This window comes from Lagenorhynchus albirostris, chromosome 3, assembly GCF_949774975.1.
Source record: "Lagenorhynchus albirostris chromosome 3, mLagAlb1.1, whole genome shotgun sequence".
NCBI lineage: Eukaryota > Metazoa > Chordata > Mammalia > Artiodactyla > Delphinidae > Lagenorhynchus > Lagenorhynchus albirostris.
In genome coordinates this window covers 22,112,794-22,128,966 of record NC_083097.1, presented here as the reverse complement: position 1 = coordinate 22,128,966, position 16,173 = coordinate 22,112,794, and positions in this window count along the sequence as shown.

Below are 16,173 nucleotides of genomic sequence, written 5' to 3'. Positions count from 1 at the left end.
ATTTGTAGTAGACTATATATTTTTTTTAAAAAAAAGGAATATAGGTTAGTTATTTCTTTGAGACATTTATATATTGGTGTCTTTCAATGATTCTGTCCTTGCATATCATGTTATTGGTTTATGTCAAAAAATAATCTCTCAGGTACTTCAGGTGTTAGACCCCTCAGTTAAACCTAGAAGAAATTACTATCCCTAACCATGTTTTTTCTATAGTGTTATGAGAGTAATAAATGTATGAGTGTGTAAGATAAGTTCTCCCAGATCACAAAAGAGCAACACCCTCTGTTTCAGTGTAATGTCTTGAGGAAACATAACAATACAAGTATCTGATAGTCAATTAAACATTTTGTTTTCTCAATCTATTTACGTGAAAATTAATTATTTATAGGTAAATTATTTCCTCTCCTTTAGATTTCTTACTGGAGTTACAGATTTCCTTATGATGTTTTGAAGAAGGAAATTAAACTATTCACTAATTAAATTAATCTCATTGTAGAATAACATTTTGTAATAAGGAACTACAGATTCTATTTTTCTTTGGCAATGAACCTTTATTTATAATGGTATCTTGCCCTAGTCTATGGGGAAAATGGGTAGCAGCTGTGCTGGATAAACCACACATAATTATCACATAGGATCTCTTTGCCAATGATATCGCTGGTTATGTAAAATATACATTCTTGGTGTGTATTTTATAAATGTGTCATATTTCATATTACTTTTAATTGTATTTATGTACATGGAAACAGCCTCAATATTATTAGCCCTATTTATACAAGTGTAGAGAAAAATCATGTGATTCAAGTTACTTGAGGCTTATGTGATTCCTCTCCTTCCTTCCTTTGTAAGACTCAATTTTAAGAGATTTTACTTAATATTCCTTCTGTCTTTTCTACTTTATTTTTATAATTTTATGATGCCTGAAAAAATACTTTTCTTTTGGGGGAATATTCAGTTTTAAGACCATAAGTTAAGTATTGCCCATAATATGTCAATGTTAATAAGTCAGTATCAGACAGAGTTAAATTTACATCTTAACACGTTGTGCAATTCATATGTGAAATCGATCCATTTATGAAATCAAGCTACCTAGCACAATACTTCAGCTCCCTCTTTTGGTTGGCCCAGATTGTAATATGAAAATACAAGGAAATGCCCTAACATGCTTTCATTTCTACTGGCATTTTATGATATTTGAGACAATATTTATTTCATTATTACTGCATAAAATTAATCATCTAAATCACTTTTCTAATAAAAATAAGTCAAATCTACATCTGGACTTTTTTTACCAGTTGAATGCTAAATTATTGAACACTTCATTTTAAAGTTAAAGATGTATTTAACATCTTTAACTACATATTATTTAAAATAAAAAAACTACATATTATTTAAAATAAATCAGTATTTACTTAATTTTATAAGGATTTTCAAATATGATTTCTCCAAATAAAGTATGAGCATATATGTCACATATATCTGTTTCTCACACTCTATCAATATCTGTATCTCTAGATCTATATTCTCAACTGTAGTAGCAGATTTTTCCAGCCTAATTTTTCCAGTCTTCAAATTTGTTCTTTCCTTTCATAACCAAATATTTAATCCTAGTTCCAGTTTGCATGATAAAACACACTGAGTCCACCCCTCCAAATATTTCGTTAAAATTTCTAGGAGTGTTTCCAAAATTCTGATTTCACCTGTTACTACTTGCTTAGGATTCCTCTGCAAGTTTCTCAATTGATCTCAATGCTCAACCTTAATAGCTTCCTGCTTGTTTCCCTGAGCCCTACTAATTCTAGGACAGAATGACAATTAATAATAATAATAACATTGAACACCCTTTACAGAAGGATAAAATAAAAATGATGTTAGGGAACAGAAGACATCAGGAAGAAATTTACAATACAGTATTTCACTGCTAAATCCAAATAGTCCAGGCAGTTTCCCAGGACTTAACTCTCGGATATCTCCATCCTTTGCTCTCAGCTTTGCTGCCATGAAGCTGGACGGCTCCTCTCTAACCAACAGGTGTTATACCTTGACACTAATTGTTACTAGGGAGCCCAGAATCCTCAATTTTTCTCAGACTATAGGAAGAGATTAACAAAAAATAAAATAATTTACTCTGATAACATTATCCCAGAGATGCCAACATTTTAAAAAATTTACATTAAAGAGGAAGCTTAATATACCTGCATAACACATGAGCACTTGGATTTTTCAATTAGAAATCACAAGACCATTATTTAACCTATATCTACATGATTTATAGGGCCCCCGAGAACAGAAAGCACTTTCATGAGGACAAATCACACCTTCTAATTATAGAATCTAAAATATAATTCTATTAACTTTGTCAATAATATTTTGTCACTAATAACTACCCATGGGTCAGAAATATTTTATACTATCTTTCTCTTCTAATTTTGGGTAGATATAAAAATACTTAACTTTTTTTATCTTTAATATGTAGTTCAGTGAAGGTGATACATATCTGATAAATTTTCTATGTATAATATGTGAAAACCAAATTTCTTTTGCTCTTCCTACAAATAAACAAAAGCCCAAATCAGTCTGAATGGCTTCCCTTTTTTTTCGGTTACCCCTGTTTATGAAATATTCCACTTGTAACATAGGAATTGATTCAAATAATTTTGAGAAAGATAATGGGCTGTTTCTTTTAAAAAATGAATAAAAATTAGAATTAATGTCTTTCAGCTTATTATGAAAACCAAAGATAATATGATCTCTCTCACATGCATGTCATAATTGGAAAAGAGCATATGTGTTAAGAAATAGTGGATCCCGAGGGTGAAATGGTAGCATGGGTTAGATAATGGAATTCTGCAAAGTAAGCAAAGGAACTTGAACCTGATGTAGGTGGCAGCACCAGAGACTAGTCTAGCAAGTAAATGAGAATTTACAAGACTGCGCTCTGAAATGAGATCATATGGTTTCATATTCCAACCTAGTCATGTTCTAACTCCAGTCCTAGAGGAGTGATTTGATCCTTCTGAGCCCTAATTTATTTCTCTATAAGAGACCCATACTAATTTTTCATATATGTTCATTTGTGAGGCTCAAGGAAATATACCTAAAAAGTGTCTATTATGATAAAAGAAATATTAGGCAGAAAACTATTTTAAGAAAAGTACTTTGACATATGTATGTCAGAAATCAAAGAAAAAAGGAATAGAAAGAAGACACGAACAGTTTTGAGGTAATGAGTTCCTGTATTTATTAAGCTTGAAGCTTCTCATGTTGAAGAAGAGGAGACAAAGAAAAAAAAAATAATGAAAGAACTTGATAACACCCTGGTACTGAAACTCCAAATGATCTTAATGCAACCCTTTCAAAAACTATCAGGGATTAATTTAAATGAGTAAAAATATGTCTTTTCTCTCTGTGGATTAAAGAATGATGTGTTCTTTGTAACTTTCTGCTTCCTTAATTTTCTCTCAATTTCACCAAAAATTTCATAAATAAAAGTTATCATATCCTAAGTTTTATACTCTCAAAAGCATTTTTAACAGTCGGTTGAAGAAAACAGAATTTTATTTCATGAGTAATTTCCACATTGGACTTAATTTACTCTTGGATTTAAAACTACTACTCAGGAGAAAATTATGTGGCCAATCATGACACATAAACTTTCTCCCAAAATGGATAGAACCAAATCCTCAGATTTTTTAATGCAACCACTGAAAAATTCAAAGTTCATAAATAGCTAAACCTTAGATAAGCATTATTATAAGGTAAATAGCATATAGTTTTTAAGTCTCCTGGCCAAATGAATTCCCTTTCTGAATTGATGGCAGACTCAAAAATGCACAATGATTATACTTTTTGTATACAAATTCTCTAATTGTTTGTGTTCACATAGTGGCATTTTGTGATGAGTACTGTATTTTTTCATCGAACAACAATCTTTCTCACCTGCATCTCTCTCCTCAGCCTAGTACAGTCTATTGATTTCAGCACTGTATTGTAGAAATGACTTGTGAATGCATGGCCAAAACCCATACTTGATATTCCATCAGTGTTCTGGAAAATCCAAGATAAAGTTTGTAAATAATGGGTATTCATATGCCAGTACTGTCTGTTAGAGATATATTGAAATGTTACAGTATCAATTTCTGAGGATGGTTATAATTAAGGAAAAATTAAACTGTTCAAAACCAGTAAGATGTAGAAATGTTAAAGGATAGATTATCTCACTAATAAAAATTATATAAAATGTCAGTACACATTGCATTTGTCTTTATTCAGTCCCTCTATTTACCTACATTAGTTCTGATGATGATGATGTCTTGTTAGATCAGGATGACAAAATCATGAACTAGAAATAGTTGTTGACTAAGTTATTATTAGGAGATAATAACATACTGGATGTTCTGAGTTGCAGTGTTGACACAGGTGACCCTTATATGCTTAATGAGCAGAATCCTTTTAGAAAAGACATCTGTGTCAAGTGTTTGGCAGGGTATATGGTTATAATATTATGCAATGGAAACATGAATTAAAGAATTCTGGGAATCACTATTAATGTTCAGGAAACCAGAGCATATATTCTAGAATTTATATGTGTAATAGGTATCTTCCTAAGAAGCAAACATTTGAGGGTTTTTTGGCTTTAATATATTACATTTAGTATTTTGTATCTCTGATGCTTAATGATGCCATTTAAGCAGCAATCATCTGTTCCCTTGGCAAATATATAGAGAAAAAAATTAAAATTAACTGATCTTATCCTACTGCAGACTTAAAAGAGTTTCCTACAGAGAAGGATCCATAGCAAGAGGTGTAAGGAACCTCAATAAGGCCTGATTTTAGAAGGTTAATTATGATGCATTTTTACTTCTTAGATTTCCTCTTATAGCAAAGAAGAGATAGCCTAATGAGGATTAATAGTGAGAGCATGATAATTTAAAATGAAAATAGTAAATACGCTCCCTTTGGAATTCAGTGGGTTAATAGAGATATTTCAAACCTTTATTAATCTCATTGGCTGTGCAGTATTTCTAACTAAATTTTAAGCATTTTTAATGTTACAGTGCCTTAAAAAAGAGATCCAATTATGTGCAATATGTGTAAAGTGAAAGATACCATGTTCAAATTTTTGAAACTGTCTGCTACACTTAGGTGTTCCCATCTTTTAATGCACAGACAGTGTACTGAGTCCTTTGATCTCTTGGTCCATTAGTCCTCCTCCAAATCAGACCATAATTCTATACTAACCTCTGGGTACATGATGCAGATAATTAATTTTATTGTAAAACACTTTTGATTCACAGGTACTTATTTATTGAAATATCCTTAGGAAAACTGGGGGACCTGAGAGTGGCGGATGGGGATAAAATAAAAATAAATCAAGAAACAAGAGAAGGTCCTTGTATGACCCAACAATTATTACAGCCCATGAGCTGGGAGTATAATTGATTCAACCCTCTACACATGATGTTGGGCAGTGGGGTGGGAACTGAGTCTGTTCCTTAACAAATTTCCTTATAAATTCATAAGTGTGTGTTCACACACAGACACACACACTCACACACACACACCAATAAGTCATATCAGTGCCAATTTTACTACAGTTCTTTGACATATTGTTTAAATCATATCCCTTGTTTTGTTCAGTAAAAACTGTCTATCATGGAATTACTTTAAGAAAGGAACTAATTTATGTTAACTAATCTTATTAATTCTCAAAATTCACACTGCTTTATTCAGATTACAGCATAGTGGTTGTATTATCACTGAAAAAGCCCAATGCCCAAAAGATGACCAAGAAAAAAGTTTTAGTCAAAGGTGTATTAACTTCCTGCAACAAGGGATACTGCCCATCATGGGGAAATTGGAGATATTTTGGTTGGAGGGAGTTCAGATAGGTTTATTATAGAGTTTGGGAATATGCTGGGGCATTTGGGAAGTGCTTCTAAAAGCAGGAATCAGCACTTGATTGGGTAATATCAGGAAACTGGGGCAATTCTGTACAGGTATGTTAATTTCTATATGGAAGCTGGAAAAACAGTTTGAAGTTGTCTTTGATAAAGACATAGTAAGAGAGGAAGATATTTGGTCACTTTGGGGGTGCCTAGTGGCCATGATTTTTGCCTTGTTCACTCAGAGGGAGCTCGTCTAATGATGATATTCTGTTAAATTGTTTGTGCTCATCAGAAGAAACAATAACCTAGCTCTTAGTTGCCAGGCCAGGTACCAGCTGTCAGCTCTCAGAGCTGATTTTTATTTTCTCCCTTATCACCTAATGGATGTTTAACTTGGGCAATTTATTTAAGCACTCAAAACTTTTTTTTTTTTTGTATATAAAATGGGAACAATATAGCACTTCATCAAGAGGATGTTGACACTGTTATGTGATTTAAGGTAGATACATCAGTCCTAAAGGACTAGGGTGTTCAGGGAGCTTAAAACGAACAAAAAGTTTAATTTCCTCTCCCCCTATATATTCATTACAGGAGCCTAGTGGGGGTATCAGGGAGCTTCTTGTGGTCTTCATTTTGGGTCTTTGGGAAGACTTGATACTTGGTATGGCAAAGGGAAAAAGATAGTGGCAGGATTATTTAGCAGTTTGTAAATCTTCTTCCCCAAAAGAGCATAGATCACATCCACTCAAACTTCACTGGCTAAATAGCTATAGGGAACTTCAAGATGGCAGTGAAGCACAATCCTAGTGGGCTAGAAGAGGGATATATGGGCTGTTTGTGAGCAGAACAGATGATAACCAAAACTGCAAGGAACTTAGAACAGTGCTTGGTCTGTAAGATGTGCTTCATAAATGCTAGATATAGCAATAATAAATGACATTATTATCATCTCCATTTCCTTTCCCTCCATAAAATTTAATAATAATGACTTATCTATCATATGTGAGCTTATTTGCAGATGAACTTTCCAGATGAAATAAACACTGGATTTTTAATATCTGTTAATGAGATATGAAGCAATTTCTTTGTAACTGTGTTGTGTTTGAATAGGTGATTTGCAGAGGAAACCATGCTAATGTATTCTTACACTAGACTATTTGTAAAGTTTAGATAGAGAGTATTTGAAATTTAAAACTAAGAATAGTTCATGGTTGATGCTTTTTTCATTTTGGGGGCCAGTTTAGATTTTATTTGACTGGTAAAATTAAATAATCTGTAGATCCATTATGAAATTGCCAAATGGTATACTAGACTCACATTATGCTGTAACTGTGAACCCTAATTGAAAGCATTACCATGGTGATTGCTATAGTAACATTTAAATTGGCATCAGTGCCAAGAAATCTTTATTATTGATCTGATAGAGATTTTTTCACAATAAATTTCAAGAATACAAATGAAAATTTGCTGGTATTTCATTTGTATAGGCTGAAAAAAGGAGCAAGTATATATGTTTTAAAGTAAAAATAGATTTTTAATAAAAAATCATTAAATGCAAATGTTCATGCTTTATATACGATTTTATATTTTAATGATATCAGAGTACCTCATGCAGTTTTCTTCCATATCACATTATATTTTCAGCTTGAATTCTAAAAGAAATTAAGATACATACTATGTAATTCAATATACTAAATATTAAGTATTTAAGTCTATTAAGTTATTTAGTCCCTCAACGCATATTTCTAATCTGCTCTGTGCAAGATGATTTAATATAAAGATTAAAAAAAAAGCTTATTCTGATTTTGAATAATAGTCTGGAAAAGAGAGAGTCATAAGTAATTTAAAGATAGCTAACTTTAATTGAGCATTTTTGTAAGCCTTTTATGAGAATTAGCAAGAAGCTCATGAATATTATTATTATTGTAAGTTTTACAAATTAAGAAACTGAGAAATAGAGAGAGGTTAGTGTCTTGCCCAAAGTTATACAACTAGTAGAGAGCACAGCTTTCTGAAACATTTCCAAGTTTGTGGTCTTAAAAATGCTTCATGTTAACTCCCTGACCTAAATATTATGTAGTCAATGATGCTGAAGCATGAAAAAGAATCTCTTACTTTTACCAGGTACAGTCAAGAAAATATTACAAATTGGTAATAAATATTAATATTTAATTAGCACTGTATTAGTTTCCTAGGGCTGCTATAACAAAGTACAGTAATCTGGGTGGCTTAAAACAACTGAAATTTATTATCTTACAGTTATGGAGTCTAGCTGTCTGAAATCAAGGTGTTGGCAGGTCGCTACTCTCTCCATAGACTCTTCCAGCTTCTGGGAGGTTAATTTGTGGCAGCATAACTCCAGTCTGTACATCCACCTTCACATGGCTGTCTTCACTCTACATTTGTTTCTTTTCTTCTTATAATCCAGTAATATCAGATTAAGGCCCACACTAATTAAGAATGACTTCATCTTAACCTGATTACATCTTCCCAGACCCTATTTCCAAATGAACTCACATTCATATGTACCAGGGGTGAGGAGTTCAATATATCTTTTGGGGGACACAATTCAACACATAACAAGTACTCTCATATACTAATTAAGCAGTCATCCAAACTGTTGACTGAATATTTCTGGATTTCTTTCTTCCAAATATATCATAAGACTGTTTATCCTTCTTCCCAACATCTGAATTTAGACATAACCATGGGATGTGCTTTGCACACTGAAATATGAGTGCAAATGAGTATGTCTCTTCTGTGTGGACAGCATAAGGGCGAGCATGAGGTGCTCCATGTTCCTTCTGTCTTCTCTTGGCAATCCTGGGAGCACAGAGATGGGACTTAACTTGCCTTGGGTTCCTGGTGATAAGATTTATCACAGCCTCCCAGGAAAACCACAGTGATTATATACCCTGAGCAAGAATAAGCATTTGTTTCCAAAGCCACTGAGAATTTGAGAGTTTTATGTTACCATGGAACAATGTGACTGGTGCATAGATATCTACTAGAAGTCATATGCTGTCCTAACAACAACAACAAAATCCATAAAATTTGTAGCACTGACTTAAGGCCTGGCCATCCAGCAGTCAAGAAAGCCTTGTCAGAATCTCAAAAGATGGAAATTCATTTCATACAGGGGTGTAATATTTGGTAAAACTATCACCTGTGATAACTTGGAAGGCAGATTCTGGGACCAATGAGCTTGTAGCTGTAGGGGAAAATGTGGAAAAACAGACTATCAGTAGGGTGTACTTGTCACTATGGCTGTGTCATCAAAGTACTATAAAAAAGAGATGAATTTAGAGAGCTATTGCCAGTTTGTTAGCAGGAATATAAGGAAAAGGAGATGGCATGAATGGGGTACCAGCAGGGTGAGAGGAAGAGGCAATATTTTTGATGCTTTCTCATAAAAAAGAAATAGTATTTGGTGTGATAATGGCTGATTAAAACTTTTGTAGCAAAAAGCAAATCAAGAGAATGGCCATCACTTCTATTTTTAAACTTCTGAATGGATTATATCAGCAAGTGTTGGGCTGCACCCTGCAGGCCTACAAGGCCTGTACATGCCCAGCTTCAACACCAAAGAAAGAGCCCGGAGTCAGCAACAGAGACATCAATGGTTTAATGGATGAGGGATCTTACATGTCTGAAGCAAGGTCCTGGAGGACACCTCACCACATGTTGCAGAAGGTGGGCAGGACCTGGTGGCAGTCTTTGCTCCAGGGTGGGAAGGGGAGATTGCCAGTTACAGGGGGAATTGAGGGCAGGTTGGCTCATGGGTTACCAGGGAAACCAGCAGAGAGGGATGCCCCTCACTGCCCCTTTGATAAGCTATCATAGTAGAGATGTTATGATCTAAAGCTAGAACAATCAGTAGCTGGGGCCTGGAGCTAATATGTATGAAGTTCAGTAATGTGAGTAGAGTATAAGTGAAGCAGGCACTGGTCTAGCAAGGAATGTACAGAGAGCAAGTGAGCAGGCATCTTGTGTGGTCTGACCCTACAGCAAATAATTCAGGACCCAGTTAAGTGTTCCCAATAAATCCTTTTACTTGGACAAAATTTCTCATGTTAAAGACACTGAAGCTGTGGTTTGTCCTGTAAAGCCCAATAAGACTAAGGAACCTAAAATCAAGTTAATATAGCAAGACCTGTGGAGCAGTGGTAAGAAAATAAGTATAGAAAATCTAAGTATGTATAAGTAGAAAATATTCTATGGAGTGTCTCTTGACACATGAAACTGAAAAGAGCCAAATAGAAAAAGAGGATTTAGTTTTTAAGAGTAGTACTGCCAAAAAACCACGAGCCCAGACCAAAAAACCTGGGTCTCATTGTTAAAATGATCTTTGGGCTATCAATTTCCACAGCCAGTAAACTGGCTAAGAATTTTTTTTCAACTGTCAAGGAGTCATACGGCCTTCTTCAGCTGTGGTCAGAGAGATCAATGAATATGAAATAATTCCAGAAGGTGAAGAGCTACAAAGAACAGTGGACAAGGGAGACCCTCTCAGGAACCAGACTTGAAGAATAAGGTCTAATTATGGCCTAATTCTCCACTGCCAGGATAGTAGGATATGCAAACATGATTTCAAAATTGCCATGGATTTCAGAAGAAAAGCATTATGTTTCTATTGCCCCGTCTCAACCTATTTGTTGCATGTGTGGGGAATAGATATACTATTTTAGTTCATAGGTCTCAGGTCATGTGACGCTTCATCTGGACTTGATGTACAGACTACTGCACGCTATCCCCTTTGTACAATCCCTCAATTTGAACTTCATGACAAGTCTGCATGTGACCTGTGAGTTGTATTTTGGTATATTTTTCTCCAGGAGGAAGAATCAGCCTTATATTTGGTAGCTAGGGCTTTAATTATAATGATCATCCTTGTTACTTACCAAATATTTCTGAGTGTTTTGTAGGAAGGTACTTCACCAATACCTTTGAAGTTAGACAAAGCAACCTGATTTGGTCAATGAAAAGTTAATGGAATTGACCAAATGCCAAAGTTATTTTTTTCCTGCCTTGGCAAATGTAGAAGCAGAGATTGGAGCATGTCTCCCTCAGCCTGAAATTCTGATAAAGATGAGGTAGAACGACCTTCACTAGCTGACCTATGATAAACTTGCTGTGTGTGTGAGAAATATACATTATTGTTTTAATATAATGTTATCACTGTATTAACTAACCCATTCAAACTAGTATAGTCAGGCACTATTCCATTTAGTTTATGTGTATCAACCAGTTTAACTCAAAACACTAAAAAAAGCAACAATACAACAGGCACAGCAAGGCAACCAGGGAACCAATGATTAAATAACACGTTCAGGGTCACCTAGCTAGGACTTGAAAGAGCCAGAGGTCATGTCTCAAACAGTGACCTGTAAGAATCCGAATCTTAATATTTGAACAGTTTTCAAGGCTGACTCTACAGAAAAATGAAATCATGACAGATATTAGAACATTTGCAAATATATTCGTCACTAAGAGAGATTGTGGCATCTTCTAGGAATTAAAAGCTAGACCATTTGATTTTTTGAACATTTAGAGACCACTTGAATGGTAAAAGACAGTCTATATTTGTTCATAAAAGCACTGCAATATATTAATTACATAGTGAAGGTTATGGTTTCAATCCAATGGTCAGCTTCCAGTCCCCATAGTTTTGATCACTTGGTTTGATGTCACTACCTCCTCCTTCATACACTTTCCTCTCTGGGCTACAAGAACCCTCTCCACCTGCCACTCCTTCAGTTGCTCTGTCCTGCTTCTCCTATACTCTCTCCCTCACTTACTTCTATCAGATAGACACAACTGAAACAAACCAGGCACTCTATTGCTGTAGGACCCTTGATCTAGCTTTTACTATGACTGAAAGAACATCTCCCACATATCTAATTGGATGGCTCCCCTTTCTTCAAGTATTTACTCAACGCTTTCTCAATGAGACCAACCTGGGATTTCACTTCCCTTCCCCTGCCCAGCCCCTACATTCACATCCCACTGTATTGCTCTAAGTTTTTTTTTCAATAGCACTGAATACTTTCTACTATATGTTTTTCATATTTATTGTGTTTATTGTATAGTGTTTCTCTTTCTGCATGTTTTGTTTGTATCCCAAGCACCTAAAGTGTGCTGTATGCCTGGCAATAGTAGGCACCAGACAAATATTTGAAGAATAGGTGAATGGCTCCCTTCTAACAGACCCAATGCTAATTCGGACCATATAGATAATCTTAGGTAATTCTCTAGAATCAGTCTGAGACTTGGATTTGAGTACAGGTGATTGACTGAAAACGTGCTTCTCAGGAGGAAACTGTAAATAGGGAATGGATCAGGAGAGAGAAAGTGGAAGAAAACACCCTAGTTTAGTGGTTCTCATCAGTCCAGAAAAATTCTCAGAAGAAGGGAGAGCCTTTGGCACTTAGCAGGCAAACCTCAGAGCAGCTGGCTGGTAAGTAGATTAACATGGTAAATGAGATCAGCATGGAACACAATAGAGTCTACTACTACAGATTCCAGATTAGCATTTAGGGTAAACCACGATGTGCTTATGCCTGTAAAATGGTTAATGTAATAGTTACAACCCTCTCAAATCTCATTATAGTATTCTAGGCAAATGCATAATGTTTTATTGCACAGTAATAGAATACAATTATATAACGACCTAATCAATAGGTTACTTTGAAGGAAAGGAAGACTTTAATTATGTGTCATGGATGTACTATATTTCAAATTCTTTTTATACACATGATTTTATTTAATTATTATATCTCCTGTTAAGGTAAGCTTATGATTCCCATTCTAGATATGATGAAAATAAAGTCTAGTTAATAAACTCACCTAAGCTCATTAAAACAGTGACACACTCAGGATATTAACCCCTATCCCTCTCTCCATATTTACTGTTCATTCCACTCTTCTGCCTACATCTACAATGTCAACGTAAATACATTTTTTTTTTCAAATTTTAAGTCCCTTTTATTTTGAAACATGGAGTCCATAAATTTAAACTGAGAAACATTACATTAATATCTGTACTAATCTCTAATTGAAGTTTAACATATCCCCAAATTATGTTTATGGGTATCCATCTACAGAAGTATTACAGCTATCTGTGACTTTATCATTAGCAGAAATAAAATATACTAAATATCTTGTTTGCTCATTTTTTCTTTGCAATTTTGGAACTAATCAGATCTGCTACTAAGTCTTGTTATTTATTGCATTACTTAAGAAGCATAGGTATTATTTTATAACAACCAGTTTCTAAAAATAATTTGATAGCTATATTTTAATAAAATTGATTTCCTTTTTAATACTATATATCTTATTTCTTAATTCATGCATTAAAATATTATTCTGTCATCAGACTGACAGAAAGATTCATGAAACAAAAAAGTTAAAATTCTTGTTTAAAATCCATAATACTCTCTTGATTTTTGATAATATTAACTTGTCATCTGTACTGTGGTAATTATTATAAATGCTTGTGTATTTGTTTTGTAATTTGCCCTTTCATAGCTATTTAATTTACCCTCCTCTCCTCGGTACTGCCAAGCACATCCTACAACCCACCCACTTGTTCCCATGCTCTCCTGCTCCACCCTAAGACATAAGCTGGCCAACAGTTTGGTCTGAACTATTGCTTTCCAGAGCTAACTCAGGAAAAAAGCTATGTCAAATCAAATACAGTTTTAAATATGGACAATTTTTAGCACTATGTGCTCTCTGTTAAATGAGAAACAGTGTAGGCTGATGCATGTGGGACATTCATTAACTTGCATCTGACAGGCTCTGATGCTCATTTTTGACACTGAAAGCTGACATGAAACCACAGGTAGAAAATCCATTTACACCTTTCTCCACTGATTAAAAATTTGAAATATAAATTCTTCTTTCATTTTCCTGATAGATTAAGTATTATTCAATAAATGACTTATAATGTCAGTAACCTATTCAGGGATGTGGCATAAACACTCTCTTGTTATACATGTAGAACACATTCCTAGAATATAAACTCCTTAAAGAAACTGCTATTCTGTTCAACTAGAAAAATGTCTAGAAAAAGAGTAGGCACTTTATATATATCTGGTGAAAGAATTACTACATGGATTTTTTTGTTGACTTCATGATATGTCCTCATATTACATATAAATTGCATGATTTATTTACCTTTTTCCTAGTCTTAGACATTTAGTTCATTTTTACATTTTCCCCAGTGTTTCTGTCAGGATATTTTCAGGAAACAGATGACACACTGAATGATTGGGAAGGACTTAATGGAGAGTGTGGGCAGGGTTAAAGGGATGGTGTAGTGTTTTAGGGGTGTGTGTGTATGTGTGTGTGTGTGTGTGTGTGTGTGTTAAGCACTGCTTCACTGCTTCTGGCACTATAAGATGCTACTGCGTCATCTTGTATATTTCCTGCTCTAGTCCTAGAATCAGACATTTCTCCAAGGAGCCCTGGTTCCTTTAATTAGAAAATGGTATTAGAAACAAAGATCTGGATGCTAGGTGAGTTCACTGGTACTGGATGGTATTGCTGCTAGCCCATCTCAGCTAACAGAGCAAGGAATACATATGTGTGTAGACTACCTTGTACGTACACACATATCTATAAATATTTCAATATATAGCCATCTGTAATTATATTAAAGTACATGAGTTTTCATTGACTTCTCCAACTCTAATCCATTACCACATGGATCAGGCTGTCTTCCTCTCCTTGCTTATCTGTAAATTCTCACAACAATAGCAAGAAATGTAACTCCCAATATCTGTCATCCATTTACTTATTCAATTTCAGTATAAATGTAGAACAGCATAATTGTTAACCTATACCCTCAGAAGAAACAACTTTATTAACTAGAATGCAGTGCATACATGTAATTTCTTTCCATTTAGTCTTAGAGACTTGACTCATTTCCAGAGTTATTTAGGGCAGTACCTTTCCCTCCTCCTCCTTTCACTCAGGTTGTGTCATACAATTTTAAAGTTAGATTATCTTGTAGTAGTCTGCATTCCTTCTTGGACCTCACCTCTCCAGTCCCCAATTCCTAAATGATTTTTTCTTTTAATGTGCATATATTAAAGTTTATTCTGTGCTGTAACACTGTATGGGTTTTGGCAAATGTATAATGTCATGTAACCAGTATCATACAGAATTCACTGCTTTAAAGTTCACCTTTGTTCACCTATTCATCCCTACTATCTTCCTCTCAAACCACTGCAACCACTGATCTTTCTATTGTCTCTATACTTTTGCCTTTTCCAGATTGTCATAGTGTTTGAATCATTATCTAGCTTTATCGAACTTGAAATATGCATTTTAGTTTTTCACTTAGCACTATGCATTTTAGTTTCCTCGTTTTTGTGTGTGTGTGACTTGATAGCTCATTTCTTTTTATCACTGAATAATATTATATAGGTATACCACAATTTGTTTACCCACTGATCTACATTTTGTGCTAGTCTGAGCCTACTGATAAGCAATGTCGTGGCTAGACAAGTCCTTGTGTTTCTTATGATTGCAAAACACCCTCAGCAATAACCATCAGAAAACTCTGGGGAAAAAAACCCGAAGGTTTATTACTCACAACTCCTGGAAAGCACATGGCACACCTAGGAGCACACATGTAGGTCTTGGGGAGGAGGAGCTGGAGAGAGAGACAGAGAGAGAGAGAGAGAGAGAGAGAGAGAAGAGAGAGGGCGCGATAGCTAGTGCATGGGTCTGGGGTTCTATTTTTACTGGGGTCGAGAGTGGGGGCCTAGGGTTTCTCATTCTTTATTGGTGAATTTAAAAAGTAAGAGCAGAAATTTAAGGTGCAGGAAGAGAAAAACAAGTGGCTCACAGACTGCGAGAAGTGTTGAGACTGGGAAACTTTAACTTCTGTACTAGCTTAATTATTTTTTCCTGTGGAAAGCCTTCTCTTTATCTGATTTCCTACATCTTCATAGACTCTCTGTTGTGCTTTGTTTTTTCCCTCAGATGAAAGTGTAACTGCATGTGCTTATGCTAATAAAATGGTGTGCAGTCCCCTTAGTTTTATTATAGCCCAATTTCATGCTGCATATTATGTCATTTTGCCACACCAACTTGAAAAACTTTTTGTCCAGTTTCCAGAGTTTCAGAACACACAGACTAAAAATATCCCCATTTGTGATGATATCAAATTCCACTTGTTCCCTACATCAATAATGCCTTGATAGTCAACCTTCTTAAAGAAATTGTGAACATAGCTCTCTCCTAATAGTTTTTCCATAGCCGACCCTAAGCTGAT